Source organism: Notechis scutatus, chromosome 4, assembly GCF_049901735.1.
Source record: "Notechis scutatus isolate UNSWTSFEM ecotype Mainland chromosome 4, rNotScu1.2, whole genome shotgun sequence".
NCBI classification, from domain to species: Eukaryota; Metazoa; Chordata; class Lepidosauria; order Squamata; family Elapidae; genus Notechis; species Notechis scutatus.
The window spans coordinates 46,540,596-46,561,711 of record NC_142012.1 but is presented as its reverse complement, the minus strand read 5'-3'; the positions used below and the strand labels follow the sequence as shown (position 1 = coordinate 46,561,711).

General features: G+C 38.9%; 1 protein-coding gene across 4 annotated transcripts in view; it reads right to left on the bottom strand.

Moving 5' to 3' along the window:
* The window catches only part of GPM6A (glycoprotein M6A), a 183,227-nt gene that overhangs the window by 22,335 nt on the left and 139,776 nt on the right, over positions 1 to 21,116 (bottom strand). The window lies entirely within an intron of this gene.

Sequence of the window (21,116 nt, the reverse complement as noted above, 5' to 3'; positions counted from 1 at the left end):
TTTTCTGAAGAAAATGAAGAAACATTCTGAATCTATTTCTGCTACACTTTCTGCTTTGCCCTCATGTTACAGAACTGTTTGTGTCTATGTGTGTTCTAGGAAGCACAGAGTGGATTGCATATATTCTTTTGGATACCTGATCAGGAAGAGAGATCATGTCAGAATGAGAACTCAGCAACATTTCATGTAAATGTCCAACTGCATCTTCCATAAGGAAGTGCACATTGTGCACTTTGCCTTCTTTGTTGATGACTGATTTTATTCCATTGTGTTCAGTTTTTAAAGTGATATCTAGATGACAGATTTCCCTTTCATATTTTTCCAACATTCCATTCAATTGGAAAAAAATGTTTTTATAGTAAACAATAGCATGCCATTTGCAATGCATTAAAAATTAATGGATGTGCCCTTGCTCTAATAAGATTTTATCTTTACACTGCCTAAACCATTAAAATAAACTCAGGAGGGATCTTTAAAAAGATTATTTCAAACAACCAGCATTTTAAATTGTCCTGGACACCTAGACTTCTAGTGAATTATGAACTGAAAAGGCAACTCCACTTAGAGCAGAGCTGACAGCCATGATGGAATGAAGAACTGGCAAGTAAACTGGCTCTTTGTAATTCCTTTGTGAACAAGGAAAGGACTTGAGGTTGCCCACAAATGCTCCGGACAGTTACTCCTAACAAGGAGTTGTCTCCAGCAATTAAAGCTCTGACAGATAAGGATATGGCCATCTTGCTCAAATCACACTTGGAACCTTTAATCACTAAATATATGGGACCCTTGAACCCACTTAATCACTTGTCAGGATTAAGCTAAAGTTGATTCTATGCAAATTATTATATAGGGATCTCTTTCCTAATTATTATTGCTTGTTGTGATATCCATGACCAGAAAAGTTTAAAAGTACAGAAAAATTATAAAACAGGCTGTCCAACAAACAAATTAAGATAGGATAATCAAGATAGACAATGAAAATCTAAATATTACTTTCTGTAGAGCAACATTGTACAATCTTTGTAATGTTATTTCTTATATGAGGTTCACCCTTTAGTTGTGCCAAATATCATACATGCAGGAAATAAGATAGGTCAAATTTTAAAATAGAGCAAACTAAACCAGAATATAGCAAAATAAGATCATTGAAATAATGTAACATAGGTTCTAATATTCAACATATCTACAGAATTGAAAAGCATGTTGAATCAATACTTAAATGTAATAAAATAAAATAAATAAATAAAATAAATAAATAGTATTATTCATTGGGATGAAGTCAATGAGAAAATGAAAAGATACTCAACAAAATTTAAATAATTCTACTAAATAGGAAACTACACAAATTGCTAATTTTTATAGGATTTTTATAGGATTCCATACCAATTCTAAAAAATTGTTACATAAACATTTAAAAAATCCCACATCCCTTTAAGTGGAAGAATTTATATTTATTAAATGTATAGTCAATGTCATTGATTAATATTACTCTCATCATCTTTAGACAGTGATTTGTCTATAAAAAATAGTTCTGCTTAAAACAACTTGGCTTTTGTAAAGGTATCAGATACTGACTAGCTTAATCATGAAGAACAAGTAGGCAAGTCAAAACAAAATGCAGATGGTTATTAAAAATAGTTGATCTCCAGAAACAATGAATAACTCAGTGGTGGGATTCAAACTTTTTTACTACCAGTTCTGTGGGCGTGGCTTGGTGGGCGTGGCTTGGTGGATATGGCAGGGGAAGGATACTGCAAAATCCCATTCTCTCCCCACCCCACTAACTTTCTCCTGTGCAGGGCAACAAAAGAAGACTCAGCTGATCAGCTGGGACTTGGGAGGTAGAGAATAGATGGGGGCAGGGCCAGTCAGAGATGGTATTTGCTAGTTTTCTGAACTACTCAAAATTTCCGCTACCGGTTCTCCTGAACTGGTCAGAACCTGTTGAATACCACTTCTGGAATAACTGCTCATAAAATTCCTGGTCATGGTGGCTGGAAATTCAGGAAGATATAATCTCAAAAGCGCTAGAGTATGAACATGCTGAAGAAGTTATCACATACAGTTCTCTGAATGTATAATTAATCACCTGAGGTATCTTATGAGACAAGAGCTTAGTTGATAAGAATGTACGCATGGGACATTATTTCTGGAGTTGAATTTGTATTGAATAACAGACAACATTTGAAGTTGTGGTTTACTTCAGTATAATGTATCTTGATTAGCTAAGACTATACAATCATAATTATTGTTAAATTTACATACTGCTCTTCAAGGAATAACTTTTTCTAAAGATTTAATGCTCAGTAAATACTTGCTTAAAGTATAATCTGTCTGTAGCATTGCATTTGGAATGCTTATGCTACTCAAGGGAGTTGGGAGAAATAATATGAATCATATTGAATTACAACCATAAAGCAACATAAAGAAGTATGTCATGTTAGTTGAAAATAAAGAACGTAAGTGTATTTTAAAATATGCTAGATCTCTTAAGCTGAGATAATGCACATGCCCTTACATTAACTATTGTCCTTCTTTAAAAAAAATTCAGTACGTTCCTCCCACTACCTTTATAAAAAGATGAGAGTGGGTGGGTAGGATGTGATCAAAAATTGTCTGCCTAAGCTTCCATCTGAATGTAGGGTGTGGGGAATTTAGCTTTCTTTCAAATTTTACATGTAGAGCAAAATTATATTATTGAAAATATTAAGCACATTGCACACATACGGTAAATGCCCAATCAATATATTTAATTTATATGTTCTGCTGTCTTACACATTTCATTTACCCAAATACATCAACTTCCAGATTGTAATGTGCCCAGATGATATGAGAAAAATGGCCTTTTACAATATTTTAACAAAATGCATTACATACTTCTAAAGTGGTATAACAAGAAAAACAAAAATAACACTTATGCATTCTTTAAATCCCAAGTTACAGATGTTGTATATAAGCAAACATATTGTAAAATAAGCAAATAGTGTAATCCATTTTCCATTCCTCTAAAATCTCATACCAAAGCAGGTTTTTAGCTTTGTTTTTAAAAACAATTTCAATGGCAAAACATTGTGCTTTTTGCAAAACAAAGTTCCTCACAAGCTTCACTCACTCAGAGCATCCCAAATTGCATATATAAATACAATCATTAATCTAAAAACCATATGTCCCTACGATCATTGATTTTGTAATTCTTTGTGAATTTGAATAACTTTGTTAAAGTTCCTAGGTTTGTTTGTTTTTAATGCTTTTTAAAGTAATTCCTCTGTTTGGAATATTGATATTTCTTATTATTGTACATAACTTCTTTAAGAATTGGTCTATATTTATTGAAAATACTGCTATTTAATGTTAATTTTTTGATTCAATAAAACAAAATACTCATAAATGTCTTTTGGGTGATTTTTTTAAAATTATTTTCATTCTAAACAGTTGTGATAGTCCAATGTTAGGATTTGATTGTATGACAAATGTTGGGTCTTAAATCAGACAATCTACTGAAAATCAGACATTTCCAACAGAAATAGTTCCTTAATCTCCAAAAGACAACTTTTATTGTCATTTTTTTAACTGTGAGCACAATGGCCCACAATAAAATATCGTTGCCTGCTCTTCAAGAGAAAGTATATCCAAACACATACTTAACACACATGCAAAACAGAGAAGCTTTTGTTTCATAAACATGAATTGAACAAATTTTCCAATGCTGGATCTAAGAAACTATTTGTGCATTGAAAGGAACATTAAAAAACATTACAATTGAGCTGAATATTTGTGCAATGATTCCTCCTGATTGATGAGAACGAGAGTGGTTCCCACCATGTGGTCATATGTTGACTGTAATGGAGAAAGATTTAAACAATCTAGTAGCCAAAGTAGCAGAAATTCAGTTGGAGTTCAAGTGATACAATGACCTATGGTTGAACCACCTACTATATATAATACCATGTAACAAATTCAAATTAAGGTTTTGTTCCTGGGTACAAAAGTGTGTTTTCCTAACCTTTTATGCCTAAATTAAATAGGCATTTAAATAAAACATTTTTATGCCTGTTTTATAGTTGCCAGTAGCTATTGTTCCACAAAAACTGTGCTTCTATGGTCAGGACAGTGGTATTTTGAAATTTATCTGTTTTTGAGAACAGACTCAATTCACATTCAATGCTGAGTAACTTCCAGAATATTCCAGAACTGTGGGAACTGTCCTGAAGTTTCTAGAATTGGCCAAAATTTTCTAGAACTTTCTAAAATCTTTTAGACCTTTCTAAAATTTTCTGGGATCATCCAGGAGTATCCATTGAAGTATAAAAAGTACAAGTGCCTTAAACCAATATTTTAGTTTGTCTAATTGCTGAGTAAGAGAATTTTGAGTTTGATTTAGTTTGCATCAAGAGGTTGCTTGCATCCAGCAGAATACTCCATGAAAGCTTATGATGTGTGAGGCCTACAAAGCATACTACAACATACTACTTGTAGGGAATGAAGACAACCCCTGGGCACCTCATTTTTTGCAAATACTGCAACAATACTCTTAAAGGTGAAGTGAAAAATTGCTGCTCACTAGATGGAATTTCAGTGATTTATTATAGTTTAAAAGAGTTACAATTAAGAAAACTGTCATTATTTTCAGTGTTCTACAATATATATTTTATGCGCTATGGTAATATCTTGCACAAAATTAGGTAATGTGTGAAATATCAATTTTTTTTAAATATATATATAATTCTACTATGTTTTCAGGTTTGTACAGGGGAGAAAAGAGAGTCATGAAGTTTGCTAGGTCAAGAATTTGGTGGGAACTGATTGACCATTCAAGCAATTGCTACTTCTGCCTGGTGGACATTTCCAACAACAAACTGGCAAGAACACACCTCCTATCATGTATCCAAACATTCCTTCATCCATTGCCACCATCCCACACTGCCCTGAGCTCCAGTGGTGGGATTCAAAAAAGTTTACTACTGGTTCTGTGGCTGTGGCGTGGTGAGCGTGGCTTGGTGGGCATGGCTTGGTGGCCGTGGCAGGGGAAGGATACTGCAAAATCCCCATTCCCTCCCCATCCCATTAACCTGCTTTCCAGCTCCATTCTCCTGTGCAGGGCAACAAAAGAAGACCCAACCAATCAGCTGAGACTCGGGAGGCAGAGAATAGATGGGGACGGGCCAAGTCAGAGGTGGTATTTGCTGGTTCTCCAAACTACTCAAAATTTCTGCTACCGGTTCTCCAGAACTGGTCAGAACCTGCTGAATACCACCTCTGCTGAGCTCCCTATTCCCATCCCGAGAGGGATCATCTATCTTCAAGAGTGAGAAGCAAGTCAGACAGTGAGGAAGATCTTGTAAATACAGGTTACAATTTCACAGGTGCAGCTGAGGAGAGAAACCCATACTTCCCCATCCAGAAAGACCTCAACAATCTGATCAGAGAATTTAGTCTTATCAAGCCCCATGTTCAGTTTCTGACATCTAGCTCAAGGAGTGGAACTTGTTGGGTGAAAGTGTGCAGTCATCACAAGTCACAGCTCAGAGAATGCGTCACCAACGTCCTTCCAACTTCTTCAGTCGACAAGATGGGCTGTGCTTCTGCAACAATGGCCAGTCTATTCCAGGCTATAGGAATACCTGTAGCCTGAGTGAATGGCGCCTATTCATAGACAGTTCATCCAGGAACCTCAAAGCCATGCTGCTTCGTAACAGGAACAAGTTCCCATCTGAATGAAAAAGAATGCTTTTCAATACTTAACCAATAGACGTGGAATAAGTATCAGGATTCTGCTTTTTATCTTACCTCCCTCTTAGATAATATATGATACTTCTATGATAATTAATCCAGGATATCACAAAACGTATTCTACTAAATGTCTCTTATAGATTTTACTCATGTTTGTTCAAACATAGGCCCTCTGTATCATATGGCAAATCATTTTTATTACTGGGATACTTGTGGGATATTTTTCCTTAAAGAAATTAAGCTCTGGTATTTTGAGAATATTTAGCTCCAAAAAACGGGCAACATGGATTTCTTTTAGCTTATACTGGTTAATTTCTTGACTGACAATTTCATACTAAGAACAAAGTTGTTGGTAAAACAGTAAAATCACTTTCTACAATGGCACAAAAAAGTACTTTTATATATTTTAGTTTTTAAAAATATTTAATATATCCAATGAACACAAAGAGCAAAAAGAATTTCATCAATATACCCAACAGCTAACTGCATAGTATATATTTCATTAAACAGAAAACTCTCATTTGTGGGGCATTAATGGTTATGAAAATGCAGAGCAAATTGGGTTCTGATTAGCTTTTATATGTTTTCAGTACATTAAGTTTAGTGCAATTTAAATGAAACATTCTACTCCCACAACTAATAAACATAAAAGATATGGATATTTAGCACTGCCTGCCTGCATGTATGGTAAATTAGTCACAACCCTGCAGAGGGACCTGTGAGTTGGTCTTACTTGTTTCTCTGTCATATCAAACTAAATAAAGAGGATTAATTCTTTTATTATGCAATAATTTCCTTTGTTAGGTAGAACTTTATATTCTATCAATATTCCTGGTAACCACTAACAATTTTGCTACTCTTAGAAGCTTCCATGAGCCAACAATTCTTGTTTTGAGACAGGAGACTTGGTCCATTACTTGAGAACTAGATAGTGATCCTATTCTAATTTAATTTATATCCAGATGGAGAATTGGAAGCAGGTATTAAATGTTTCCCTGTGTAAATGTTGCTGAGAAATATGGTAAATAGTCCCAAACAATGGTAATTGGAGCTTCCTGCAGGACACCCTGAGGGTATGAGTAAGGTGCCAGGTTTTTATTGTTTGTTTGACCATTTGTTTGTTCTATATTTTAAGTAATTGGTTTTATTGCTATTGTGAGCCAGCCAAAGATAGTCGTACAAAATCTTATAAATAAACACTGAACACTGAGATTTACCAAAAAAATCAGAATATAACTGAAAAATCCAGGAGCCTTAGTAACAAAAAAAATATCCTTGAGCTAAGCTTCCCTGCTGATGACCATATGAATACTTCTATATAATCTTCTTCATAAAGGGGATTGCCACTACTGTATTATTGCAGGCCAAATCTTTAGACTGAATTGGGCATTGTTATCTACCTATCAAGTCCTTTTCAGGACTTTGCATAGACAGATGCCATTACTTCATGATATTAAAAGCATTGCTAAAGGATGTAAACTGTTTGGAGCAAATCTGTCTTTTGCAATTGACTGAAAGTGATTTTGTCAATGCCAGTCTTATTGTGGCTGATGCTATTATTATAATATTCACAATAAAGAGAAATCTCAGCTGCTGTTAACAGAATTACAGAGTTGAAAGATATCTTGTAGATCAGGGGTGTCAAACTCAAGGCCCGCGGGCAAGACCCAGCCTGCGATGTGGTTAGATCTGGCCAGCTGAGCCACCCTGGAAACAGCGAAGGACCAGTCCGCAGCGTCTCGGGTCCAGTCCAGGCCGACCAGGCATTAATCTACAACATGGTGGTAGCCATCTGGGCCAGAACATGGTCAGGTTTAGATGCACGAGATTAGCTTGGAACCAGTGAGGAACTGCCCTGCCACCCCCGTGGCATGCACAGAGGAGGTGGCGAGCATGCACGGGGTCTGGCATCCCTGGGGTCCATCTTGCCCTACAGGCTGACTGTGTTCTAAGTGCTTCCCTTTCACCCAGGATGCTAGTGTCCTCCTGTGCGCACACCCAGAGGGTGGAGCCGAGACAGTGGAGTGGTCTCTCGCTGCTCCAGGGCAGCTGTGCAGGTCAGATCTAAGGCTGACTGCATTCAGGCCAGGTGGCCACAACAAGTTGTAGATCAGCGCCCATTTTGCTTGGGCTGGGCCAAGATGATGCAGGCTGGTCCTTCGCTGTTTCCAGGACAGCCCCACATGCTAGGCGAAGTGTCATATCTGTGTATCTGCCATTCTTCGATGGAAGAAAGGGGGGTTGGATTTGATACATTTAATTCTTTTCCTCTCTATATATCCTAAATATCCTATTTCTTACATTGTCTCTTGTATAAACTTTTACACAATTTATAACTGTTGCCTGGCACCCTGGATGGGTGGAATTGGGGGAATGTAAGGGGAGGAGGGGACCACGTGGATTGCAATGCCAGAAGATAGCCCTGGGAAACTTTCCTTATCTGCTTTCTCAGAGACGCTGGTATAATAACATCTTCACACCTGCGGATTGATGGAATCCACATCGGACTGTTGGGAGGGGTTTCTAATTCCCTTTATCTTAGTTGCATGCCCTGAGGGATCTCAGAGCCTGCTTTGAATTTTGACTTGCTTTTACCTCCCTTCAATAAAAAGATTCCTTTTGAAATACAAAGTTTTCAAGAGTCTATAGTTATTTTTTTGAAGAGCAGAGAGGCTGGTCCTTACAGGGAAGAATTTGGCAGTGCTGCCATTGGCTTTGTCACTGGCAGTTGTGGCTTTCCCATGCAGGGACCTGGGCAATCCCAGTGAAAGTGAAGCCTCGCAGGCTCTGAAGCCAAGCTCAGAAAGGGACAAGGGGAGGGGATGAGACTGGAAGCACTTCCCTTTTACTGGGACAGCCACACCCCCTCATTGGAAAGCTCATTCTTGTTGCTTCCCCTGGCACCTGCAGGCTCCCATGTCCTTTGAATCTGCCAGGCAGGAGTTCCACCAGCAGGTTTCCCAATCTTGCCCCACACCCTGCGATCTGAGGTGGAACCCGTGGATGGGTCTTGGCCAGGGGCATCCATGTGCAAGGCTGCGAACCATCGCATCTGGATGGTGCTGTGGGACAGATGTGAGTTTGGGGAGGGCTGGAGGGGCTGTGCCCTGGTCTGGTGCTTGGGTGGGTAGATCAGTGTGGGCATCTGGCAAGGGAACCTCTGGGAACATGCAAAATGCCCCTCACTTGCTTCACCTGGGTCAGGGTTTGCAGCCAAGAAACTGTGGCTTTCCAATGGGGGCAGTGGTCCCAATGGAAGGAAAGCCTCACGAATTGTGAGGCCAGGCCAACATATGGGACCTGGAGGTTCTGGTGCTGCCCCACTGCCCCCACCTGGCCCCCTGGGCATGCTCTCATATGCCTCTCTGGATTGACTGTCTGGTCTACAGAGGGCTGATTCTGTTCTGTTGAGAATTGAAGCTCCTATCACTAACACTTGCCTTTTTTTTCCTAGGAAGGTTTGGGGTATTTTTCTACCGATCACAGAAGCACTTGATGATGCTACTTTTTAGGGGATATTTGACTATCCTTCTTTTCTAAGTGTATGCATGTTTTCTCCCAGAGAGAGTCTATGAAATTGATTGCTCAGCACCAGTGTATGTTTTTTTTTTCTGTGAGTGACATGTTTCCATCTGTCTTCTTCTAAGGAGTCAATTCTTTTAGAAGTTGTTTGATCATTATTATGTTCAACTGTGGTTTCAATTGGTTTCTGATTGGAATAGATCCTAATACATTTATGCACAGTGATAGTATCTGTGCAGTGTTTGATATATGAACAATTGCAGTGTGCTCCTCTAGGTCAGGATGGTAAAAGATGTCCCAATTTGTGTTCTCAAAACAATCCTGAAGTTGTTGGGAAGCATCTTCTGGCCAAGATTTCACTGTCTTTATTATAGGCAGAGCCTGTCTCCTAAGAGGGATGTACGCTGGTGCTAAAAGCAGTGACATATGGTCTGATTGTCCCAAATGTGGTAATTGTAAAACCTTATAGCCTTGTTTGATATTGGTATGTACGTTGTGCAATATGCTTGCTCCTCTAGTAGCACACTTAACATGCTGATAGAATTTAGGGAGCATTGCTTTTAAATCAGCTTGATTAAAGTCTCCCGCTATGATATGCACAGCATCAGGATACTTATTCTGCTGATTACTAACAATGTTATACAAGAATCCCAAAGCTATGGTAGTATTGGCATCAGGTGGGATATAGACTGCAGTAATCAAAACCATGCTGAATTTCTGTGGAAGATATATGGGTCTACATTTAAGAGTCATATACTCCAGATCCAGTAGCTGTCTACAGTCTTTGTATTGATACACCAGTTTTTGTTCACATAAAGGCTTAAACTTCCCACTTTGATCTTGCCAGAATCTCTACTCCTGTCCTGCTGGTGAGCTATGTAGCCTTCCAGCTCAACAGCTGTATCTGGAATGAGTGAATGAAGCCAAGTTTCTGTGATTAGCAAAACACAGCAGTTCTTGATGAACTTAGTCTTTGCATGAAGACCAGGTGGCCAGGGCACGCATGCACTCTGGGGGGCTGCTCTTCCGGTTTCCAGCACTCCCGTGTGTGCAAAGACTGGCTGGCTGATGTGTGCATGTGCTCCAGGGAGTTGCTATTCCGGTTTCCGGTGCACCTTTGCGCACAAAGACCAGCTGGCCAGAGTGTGCATGCACTCCGGGGAGCTGCTCTTTTGGTTTCTGGCGCTCCCGCTTTCCTGAACTCCTGAGTCCTTGATTAAGAGAACAACCAGATCTTTGAAAAAAAGCATATAAGGTCAGAGCCATATGAAGCTTGGCTGTACATGTTTTTTGAGGGCCAGTGACACTACAGATAAAGCATGACTCCAGAGTCCTCAAAATGGCATTGTTTTAATAAATGGATCCCAGAATGTGCCTACTCTATCAGTGAGTAGAGCAGAAGTAATTCAATATAGGCAATCCAGCAAATAAATCAGGCTATGCCACAAAGAGCTTTGTGACCACCACATTCAAATTGGCACTTCAAGTGTACCAAGAACCCAGTTGGGAGCCACTGCAGCTTGTGGGTTTGGTGGTATAATGTGGGATAACTACTCAGGCTCATGCCTTCTGGACTGGTTGCAATTCAACTGTATCATCACAGCTAGGGCGGCTAATGATGGAATGAAGCTGCAAGTGGTGGAAGTGGTGAAGATGGGATATGGGTAAGTGGGAAAGAGCTTTGTCTCTAAGGGATACAGCCTTCCCTGGTCTTGGTTGTTTTGTTTTCTTGCCCTTGCAATAGGCCTCAGGCAAAGTGGCCTCTTGATGAAGATGGAGTTGGAGGTAGCAAGAGGATTGCCAAGTCCAATGCAGAATGATGGCCTTCCTTTGGAGTCTGCAGGAGTTTTTTTCATTAACGTGAGTTTTCTGGAGCTCAGAGCCAATGTCTTTGATGCTCTTACTCACTTTCAAAGCAAGAAAAGGTGAAATGTCAAAGAGCCTTCTTTTGGAGACCATATTTTGTAACTAACAGTTATGTTTATGGCATAGTATCATATATTTTGTCTTCATTTCTGACTCACTAAAGATTTTAGTATCAATGAAGGTTTCAGTCCATACTAATTGTTAGCTTCTCAAGGTAGGCCATATCAAGAAACAGATAACACATAGCCTACAATTACTTTAATTAAAATACTATATTAACAGAATCTTGAAAGTCTTAACATTATTCCTCCCTCCCTCTTTTATCTTCTTGAGAATTATGGAGGTATCTGGGATGTTTTCATACATTTTCTTTATATGGACCTAAGCCTTGGTAACAGGTCTTTCCTCTTTCCATGAAAGTCACCCTCTATACTCTGTACACTAATAAAAATGAGGATCTTGTGGTAATTTTGAGTATGAGGGAAAAAACCTAAATCTGATGTGCCTTTGTGTATTATGAACCAAATCCAGGAGATTATATGTAATAGATCTAGAACAGCTGGAACAGATTATATGTAACACATCTAGAACAGATGAAACTGCATATGTGCATATATGTATAAAAATAATGAACAAAAACATATGCATAGGCTTATGTATACCATGAAGTAGAGCACCTGTATCAAATAATAACTACTTAGTTTTCAGTGATAATTTATACCTTCATAAAGCAAATTCAGGACAGGTGAGGCAGCTCCTCTATCCAGACTTGTTTTAGGGAATCAATCATCAGAAATAATGCTTGGTATAACAAGAAACAATTTGCTCTATTGTGATACAGTGAATAAAGTTTCATAAATTACACAAACTTTTTTTTGCTTTTTAGAAATAATATGGAAATCTATTTTATTATACATAAACACAAGCACACATATCTCTGTCAAGTAAGCTTAATTTCCTCTTTATGTCTGGACTGTAGAAAAAACAAACCAACAAAAGAACTATAGTTGGTCATAAAAAACAGTCCTGTTATCCAAGACGCCAAAGAGTAAATTTAGTAGGAACTCAGGCAGAGTGCCCAGCTATAATAACACTATTCTCAGTTTAGCAGCGCACAGTGGTTTCTTCAGTTACCAGTAAAACACAGAAAACCAATTAACAAATAATGGGCTTTTAATGGGCTTTCCCTTGAGAAGAAACAGAAAGATGTTATGCCCAAATATCCATTCATATTTCATAACAGACTTTCAACATAGTTTAAAAGAAAAAATAATAGATGATCATACAGAAAAGAGATCTGATAATTTTTATCTCAATCAGTTACTATAATTAAAAATAAAAGAACCATTTTAGAATATGTATTGGGGTTGTTTATATTCGCTTTTGGGTTAGCTGGAGGCAACTAAGCACTTTGAAGTTCAGTATCAGAAAGACATGGAAAAGACACACTCATAAAATTTGAGTTAGGTGTAAGCAGAAATTCAAAAAAGTTGCTTACAACAAATGTATATGAGTGCAAATGTGTGTGAAACAAGTGTGAATGTAACATCCATAAAACTTTTATAAAAATTTAACTTTTTAAAAATGCATCTTTTTTAAAAATCATATAAGAGTTATATGCTCATGGACAAAGAGACAGTTGTGTTACAGAGTTGGAGACAGATGCAACTTTCATTCCTTTATATTCTCTGAGGCACTTGCTTTTCTTTGAATCTAGAGGTCTGAAGAGCCCTGACATGAAATGTGATGCCAGAATAGTCTCTGTTACACAGTTGGGCAGCTATAGCAACTTTATGACTTGTGGACTTCTGGAGGTTGAAGTCCACAGGTCTTAAGTTGCCATAATTGCCTACAACTGCTGCTACCTATGCAAGTAGATACCCTTTCAAAACAGAACTATGTGCTGTAGCCTTTGACCATTTTTATTTTTGAAAAATCTTTTTGGGATATAATTTGCAGGCTAGCTTACCACCTGATTTGCAGGAAAATGATTTGTTATTTTGTTTGTACCTTTTATTTTCAACAGTCGTGAGCTTGCTGTTTTCAGTGTTGTACACACAGACAAGTGAATAAATGTACACACAGACAGTAAATAAATGTATACATTATTATAATATTGTTCTTTATATTGGTGAGTGTTAATAATTCATTAAACATGCTGTTATGTTTTCTTCCAGTCCACTCCCATGTCTTATAAGTTCTCTAGCCCAGGGATCACCAACCTTTTGGACCTCAGGGACCACTAAATTCATAATTTTAAATCCTGTGGACCACTAATATGATATGCCTAATGATCAGCTGTGTGGGTGTGGCTAGGTGATCATGTGACTGGATGGGCATGGCCAACTCAATGTCACTCATGTCAACCGGCCTTTATTCACCCCTCCCCTCCCAGCCAACCCTCGTCTGCCCACCGGGCTCCTTAGAGCCCCAACATGAAGCAGTTGTTGGAGCTAAGCAGCCATCAAATGGAAGAGTTGGCAAAACAGCTGGCTCACTTCAAATTGGATCTGATTGAGAAGGAGGCTCAGCAGAAGCACCTCACTGAGGACTACAAGCATTGGCTGTCCAAGCAGAGAGAAGACCTGCAGGAGTGCAAGGCGAGGTACTGGCACCTGGAGGCTCAGTAGGCTGAGATGGTCAGCCAGTTCCAGGCCATGATGCAGTCCCACTGAAACAAGGCCTTCTGGCTCTTTGCCACCAGCGGCACTTCCCTCCAGACTTCACCCAAAGCCCAGCACCAGGAGGCTGAAGCAGACCTCAAGTCAGAATTTCTGGCCCTCCTCTGACCCACACAAAAAAAACCCTAAAGGGGGAGACTCTCTGCAGCAATGCAAACATTCGTTGCATGTATCAGGCCCAGGGGCAGTAGTTTGAGGACCCCTAATTTAGTGCAATATAAAAAATGCAAATAATTTTCTTGCGGACCACCAAAATTTTCTCACGGACCTGGACCACCAATTGGTGACCGCTGTTCTAGCCCTCAGTCTTTGTAGTATCACAGTACCTTTAAAGTCTCTAATAAACAGATGCCAGGGTAGAAAGTTTAATTCAAATTCTGTTTTCCAAAAATACATACATTTCTACATAAGCCTTTTAATTCATACACACAATTGATGAAAGGCAATTCATGTCTTCTCTGCACAATCAAGGATTAACTGAGCATCTAAAAAGAAAGACTGGCTTGCATTTGTCCAAAAATAGCCTCTGCAATAAACTCTGAACATGTTCTGACAACCAAAAGTTTACTGATGCCTACAAGAAATTAATTTAACTGTATTGAATTTATTTGGAATTTAATAGTGTAATTGTTGCCTTCCTTTGCTTATTGTGTCTTTCCTGAATAAATGACTGTTTATATCTAAAGATTCATGGGTTTAGTAAGGGAATTTCTCATTAAAATCCTTCCATGTGCAACACCATATAGTTTCACAGTTATCTTTAAATTATGATGAAACTTTCTACATGCACTGTCAGTTATGAAGTTGACAAGTTTAGGTTCCATGATAAATTTTGTTTATTAAACCAATTAAAGGAAAAATGGAACAAATGGGTATTGGTAGACAGTGAATATCCGGAGGCATAAAGAGTCTATATAATTTTGATATAGAGAATCAAATAGATATATGTTTTACAATCAGTATAGCCAAAAGAAAGGAAGGTGCACATGCCATTCAGCTGAGATCCTGAAGATGCGGTGATTCAGAGATGTTACTGAATTCTAACTCCCCTCATACTTAACCTATGCGATCAACAATAGGCAACTCTAGGAGAAACATTCTATTATTTGGGGGGATAAATGTTGTTCTAAAGAAATAATATTAAATCAAGTTGCAGTTCATTTTTCAACATTCAGTATAAAATCTTCAGTTTTTCATAAGGTTTAAAATGAGGCTTACGTAGAAACAATTAATTAAACAATATTGCATGGCCAGGATAGTGTGAATGGTTGTTCTAAACAAAAGTAATTAGTCAAGTATGTAGTTTGCACAGATTCAACATACTGTATTTGCCGGTGTATAAGATGACTTTTTGCCCTGAAAAACATGCCTCCAAGTGGGGGGTCGTCCTTATACGGCGAGTATATAACAAAGGTCGTCCTTATACGCCGGCAAATATGTTGTTGTCACTGGTGCAAGAGCGACGGGGGTGGAGCTCCGCAACTTGCGAAGCCCCTTCAAGCCCAGCCGGAGTCTCTCTCCTCCTCCTCCCCCACCCACCCACTCCGCTCGTGCGAGCAGACCGGCAGGCTCCAGGCTTTGCCCCCATCCCTCACCTCCTTCCACCACCACCCCAGTGGCAGAAACTTCGCCGCACGTGGGGACGAGTGGAGGGGGGGGAGAGCAGCAACGCCGCTCAAAGCTGAGAAAGGGCCATCCTTGCTTTTGCGCTTCGGGAAGAGTTCGTGTTTTTGTTTTTTTGTTTTTCTCCCAGGAATGGGATGCTGCTCGTCGATTTTCTTTGGGAAGTTTTCTCTTCCCGGTTTCAGCCTTTGCTCGAATCCTTCCCCCACCCCCGCCACCCCCAGATTCACTTCTGGAAAGGATGCTTGTGTAACTCTTTTCCTAAGCGTTGCTGGGGTGGAGGGGGCAGTGTGCAGCGTGAGCGAGAGGCCCCTTTCCTTTCTCCTGAGCGCCTGCCTTCTTCTCTTTTGGACGGACCGAGCAAGGCTAATAAGATAATAATAAGATAATAAGATAAGATCCTAAGCGCGTTGTGGAAACAGATCTGGATCTCGTTGGAGAAAGGTAGCAAATGAATGAACTGGACTTTGGCAAGTCTCGGGTAGGAACTCAACGCTTTCTGGAAAGTTAGTGAGCAGGAAAATAGACATCCTTTCTGCTTTCTCCCAGCGTGGGTATCTCATTATCCCTCCCTGTAAGAAGTAACAACCACAAAGCCAAGGGAAAAAGGACCAGTTTCTTGTGCCTGATCAGTGGCGGCCCTTTCGCACTCAGAACTCTCTCCTTTGCGGCGTCCACGGTCCAGCGACCGAGCCTCCCCACGTGGAAATAAGGAGGCCTTCTCTCTCCCCCCACGCCCCCAGCCCCAACGGTGAGCTGCACATGCGCCAGACTGCTCCGGCCAGCTCGCCATCCGAGTGCAGCCAGAACGATGTGCAGGAAAAAGCCACAGTAGGAAGTAAAGATTTCTCCCCCTTTCTCTCTGAAATAATTAATGTCGCAATCAGTGTGGTGCACCCTTGGAGACAAATTGGTTGGGAGGTGGAAAGATATTAAGAAACAACTCGACTGTTTTTCGTCCAGTTTTATTTTTATTTATTTTCCCTGAAAAAAGCAGATCGCTCAACGGTGTCACAAAGAAAGGGAGAGGAATTGAGTGCCAGCCTGAGAAAGGTGAAGCTGCCTCTCTAAAGCATTTTGGTAGCTTTGTAAGTTTGGGGGAAAGGGGCGGGGGTGTCAATCAAGAATTATATCCAGAATACCCCAAGTGTTACAACTTACCGTATTTGCCGGCGTATAAGATGACTTTTTGCCCTGAAAAACATGCCTCAAGTGGGGGGTCGTCTTATACGGCGAGTATATAACAAACTCTATATTTTGAGTGGAAATGTTGGGGGCTCGTCTTATACGCCCAGTCGTCTTATACGCCGGCAAATATGGTAGTTAAAACCTCACAAATAGATTTGCTTTACTGTGAATATTCACAGTAGAGCAAATCTACCAGGCAGGTTTCAAATATACTCTCTTCTGCCCAGCTCTAATCAAGAGTTACAAGAGTAGAAAGTGAATCTTGTTTATTCAGTCCAAGGCACCAGTCTTCTTAGAATTCTCTAGGGACACAAAGGCCTGATAACACTGTCTGTAGAAACTACTTTGAGGGAGGAGGAGAGCTGGAGGAGTAATACATCCTTAAAAGACCTTGGTCCAGCTGGCCTGGCTGGTAGCACCTTGCAAGGGCCCCTTTCCAGGGTTACAGGAGTAGATGGTCAACAGTTTTGAAGGCGGAAGAGGGCTTTATGCCCCAATGGCAGATAAAATGGTAGAACCATCTTATAGCATAAGGGAAACTCTGATTTCAAACCTCCACTGCCTTGTGGCTATATCTATTATTGGAAAAGGCTTCAGGAATCAACCTCGAGACAAAATCTGAAACCAGAGCCCCGGAAGCAGTTCGTGACTATATACAATCACATTCTGGTAACTCCTGCGACACAGCTGGAACTAATCGTATTGGCTCTGCCGTTCCATTAGACTATTTCAGTGACGTGGAGAGGGGGGAATATGCTGCTTGGCTAACAGTTTATCCTCCATATTAAATTACCCAGGCCTCGTGCTCTGGAGAGGACACTCCAGCTTTGCATAGAGCATTGAAACAACACAGGAAGTGGCAGTTACCAGTTTCATAGCACGATACCACCGTCTCTTGAGACTGAAGGATGCCAATTCAATTCAAGAAATTACTTTTTAATACAAATTTTATTGCTAGCATGGGAGAATGTATTTCCAGTTGTTTATATTTATTTTGAGAGTTTTTAAATGAATAACATAGGTAATTCAGTAGCCTTCCTTTTTTTGTCCCAAGGAGAAGCTTTGAAAACAAGGACTTTTTAAAAAAAAATTTTTGCCAGGAGCAATAAAATCCATTTCACACTGAATTATATTATACTTCTGCAATCTAACACTTCCATCTTTATTTCAGATAGATACCTGTTTGTTATCTTTATTTAGCCCAGAAAATAATATCCAGGTTTTTCTGGCAAGAAAGCAAGGTAAATCAAATACTTTTGGCCTTATTTGATTACAGTTAAGGGAAGTTTAAACATCCCTGTTTGCTTGCCTTCAAAGCACAAATTCAATGTTTTACAAATCTACAAGCAGCTGATCAGCAGTGTATTTTATTTTTTTATCCAAAAATATTTTAGACAAATGTGAACATGTATTTCATTTTAATTAAATCTTACATTTGAAACAAGTATTTAATGGCATCCACTTGTCTCAAGAAAAAAATTGTTTGTTTATTGGCATGAAAACAAAGCTAAACTACAATATATCTGCTGTACAGCTAAGCAGTAAGAAATATAACCAAAAGGAAAATTTTCTACTCTGCGTTTGCCCTACTGCCTATTTGTTGATCTGTTAGAATTATTAATATCCAAGCAGCTGAAATGAAAAGGTTGTCTCTTAATTCCACTTGTCCCTGAGGATCCATCTACAATCCCACTAGATTCCAAGCCCTCCGCTATTAAATATTATCTGGCAAGGTCTAGGAAGTACTTACGCTATGGCATAGCCTCCCCTCCCCCAAGATATGGCAGTTTCTAATTTCTTTGCTTTCTAGGAGGGCCATTATCATGTAAGCTTTTCTGTTATATCAGGATGGGAGGTGAGCCTGCAATTTTTTTGCCTATGGTTTTCTTGATGTAACATTATAGGTGGGTGATGTGTTTAGGATTTTAGTCTTATGTAGTATTAATATTAAGTGTTTTAGTCTTTCTTTCAGTATTTGTATACTTGTTTAGTATTTATGTACCCATACATTTTTCAAATAAATAAACAAACAATATGTTTTTCCCAATCATCTTATCTTTGAAATATGTCATGAAATGGATAATGAAAAAATTGTTGCAACATTGTTACAAAATAAAATAGGTGTAATTTAAAATCATGCTGGCAGACCCTTTGGGTCAAGAATTCTCCAATAAACATATTTAGTATAGCTGGGCTGTATTTCCTGGCACATTTTAATTTCTCTAACTATTGATTTTTGTTCCTTCTATTAAGGATTTCTTCTTAAACCCAGACTAAAGAAAAACGAAAGGAAACAAGGATGTCCTTTACTGCCCAAAATTTTTGTCACTAAGCAAGTCAGACCCAAAATAGAATGTAAACCTTGTACTAATCCTGAACCAAAAGAGGTACTTTGTAAATATAAATTCTCCCCCTCTCTTCCTTGAGCACCGTCTACAGTTTTATAGAATTTGAAGGATTATTAGTACTAATACACAATCCTTAGTTACCAAAAGGCAAAAGTGCTTGAATTAAATTCCTGCTAGATGGTGTGAACCCCATAGAATACAAACTGGCTATGTATGTCTGTTGATTCCCAATATGGGATGAAGCAGGCCCTATATTGCCACCTGTTGGTCAATATAATTGAAATCTACTGTACATGTCAGAAATATAGGATGTTTCTATAGAATTAAAAATTCCTAATGGGAAAACAATAGAGGATTTCTGGCATAACAAGCTAGTAGTGGAATAAGAACCATAGTAGTTTGAATAGAGCAATGCAGCTTTTATCTAAGCAAGGCTATACTTGTACAGGCTAGAAATTTTTAAAAAATGCTTTTTCTTAGCTGCTTAACAAATGCAACAAATGAGACATATAAGGATTCCAAGATGGATGTAGGTACATTCAGCAAAAATGCACACGATCCTGTGAATATGTTCCTTTTAAATAAAACTCCTACTTATTCACAGCAGAAATACCACAAGGCCAGCATTCTTCCATGAGAGGCAATGCAGGCACAATAATGTTCCTTCCTTATGTAGGGCAGATCTAATGGAAGCAAACCATTTTGTCATTATGTAACCTCACATTTCTTAATAGCTGACATTAGAAGCATTTACAGACATCCCAAATTTAGAAAAAAGTGCTCTATTGCAGAACATTTTCTTAGTCATAAACATCTAGCAATCTTTACTATGTTTGAGTATCATATTGCCAGATTTAGAATTTTCTATAGAGAGATACAGCTGTTATCTTCCCTCCCCTCCCATCTCTTTCCAATAATCTATTGTACTGAGCTGATTACATATTGTAGGGGCTGAGTCTGCAGAGCTGCCCTAGAGCAACAACTGTAATTACAGAAAGGTCAAAAATTGGATGGCATTATGCTGCCGTTTTTGCAAACACAGAATGCTACTGTCAGGAACTACCTCAAAGAGCCCTTAGAGTTTTTAGGTTTGTCCATGGGTGTCCTGTACGATGAGCAACCAAGCTATGTATTATTAGGGTGTCCATCCTCACTTCCTGTTCACACTTCCTGATTTACCTTTCTGGCCTAAACAGAGATAGATGGCAGACCTATTCTATTTTCTTTTCCTAATGAATTGAAATTATATTCAAAGAATACAAATACCATAACCCTAATTTTCATAGGATACTTGGAGGAAATTTGAAAGAAAAGCTACTGATCAGTGGAAATATGTGTAAGTTACACTTTCTTGTGTGACGTCTGCATGATATCATTATGTAAATAATGCAAGTTGTGTCAAATTACATCATTTGTGTAAATGACATCAATTCGCAAATGGCATTAATAGCCTCATTAAATGATAACATTACCCAAATGATTTCATCAATGAAGACAATCAGTCCATTCCATATGAAGTCCATTGCATTTGAGGTCTAGTAAATACGTATCACTCTAAGTGTCAAATCAGCACTTTCAAGAATTCTAAACCATTCCTCTCTATGACATGAATTCCTAAACTTTTTGCCAAAATACCTCCATTTAATGTATGTGCCTTAAAAATCCAAATGCACACAAATGTAATGAATTTTTGGGAAAAGTGCATTTATTGTAACCATGTATGACTAAAACTGAGCCCCAAATTTTTGTTGCTAAGCAAGTCAGTCATTAAGTGATTTTTGGCCCATTTTATGACCTCCCTTGCCACAGTTGTTAAGTGAATCACTGCAGTTGTTAAATTAGTAATATGATTGTAAAGTGAATCCCGATTGTTTTTGCTTGTCAGAAGGTCGCAAAAGGTAATCACATGATCCCAGGGAACCACAACCAACATAAATATGAGCCAGCTGCCAAGCTTCTAAATTTTGATCATGTGACCAAGGGGATTCTGCAACAGTCATAAGTATGAAAAATGGTCATGTCACTTATTTCAGTGCTGTTGTAACTTTGAACGGTCACCAAATGATGGTTATAGTTACAACTTGTAATTAAAAGATTCTTCGCACCTCTCTTGGACTCTCTCTGTATCTCCCCCAAGTGGAGAGGTACACCTCAGTTT